Source organism: Brassica oleracea, chromosome C2 (assembly GCF_000695525.1).
Source record: "Brassica oleracea var. oleracea cultivar TO1000 chromosome C2, BOL, whole genome shotgun sequence".
NCBI lineage: Eukaryota > Viridiplantae > Streptophyta > Magnoliopsida > Brassicales > Brassicaceae > Brassica > Brassica oleracea.
In genome coordinates this window covers 32354530-32355502 of record NC_027749.1, presented here as the reverse complement: position 1 = coordinate 32355502, position 973 = coordinate 32354530, and positions in this window count along the sequence as shown.

The window sequence follows — 973 nt, the reverse complement described above, 5'->3', positions numbered from 1 at the left end:
AACTAGGTTATTGCCGTCTTAGGGTTTTAGAACTAGGAATCTCGCCAACAGCTCTCGTAGCCCAGGCTCTTACCTTGTTGTAATGCTCAAACGCGAATTCAGAATAAGATCTACTTTGCTCTCTTTTCGATTTCTTATACTTTATCATTGTCATTATTGTGTTATGATTGCTTGGCGTGTGGTATTAGCAGATATCCGGGACCTCTGGGAAATTAGGTTTTTCCTAGTTTCCTTATTTAAACGGAAATCGACAGTGCGAATTTCGGTTCCCACAAACGTCAGCGAGAACCTGTGACTTAGCTGCAGTGCGGTTCTTGTATACAATGTCGTGTTCGCTGAGTTCCATAGCCCACTTGGTCAATCTTCCTGACTGGTTTGTGTTTTGCATCACCGTTCTGAGGGGCTGGTTGGAGAGTATTTCGATCGTATGTGATTGAAAGTAGGGCCTGAGTTTTCTCGCCGAGGTAACGACGGCGAGAGTCATCTTCTCCAAGGTTGGATATCGCGCATCTGGTTCTGTCATGCGTGTTGGGGTCAAAAACGGTTCCGACGAAGTTAACGTCCAAATCTCCAAAGAAGAACAACGTAGAAAAATTCTTCGACAAATGTTTTTTCGAAATAGATTCTTCTTTACGAAAACCTTTGCGGAAGAAACGCGAATCATCGGACAAGAGCTCGAGAAGGATCGTTACGTGGCGACCAAATGCGTGCTCCGCTCGGTCGCAACGTAGCGACCGAGTTCGAGCAAAGCTCAGTCCCTACGTTGCGACCAAACGCCCATTCCGCTCTGTCGCTACGTAGCGACCGAGCTCGAACCAAAGTTCGGTCGCTACGTAGCGACCGAACTCTTCTTAAACGTCGATACGACATCAGTCCATGCATTCTCGTCTACCCTTCGATGCTATCTCCCGAATACCGTAGCAAACCCGTCTCACATTTCCCGTCATTTCTAAGTTATCAATCAAACTTTACC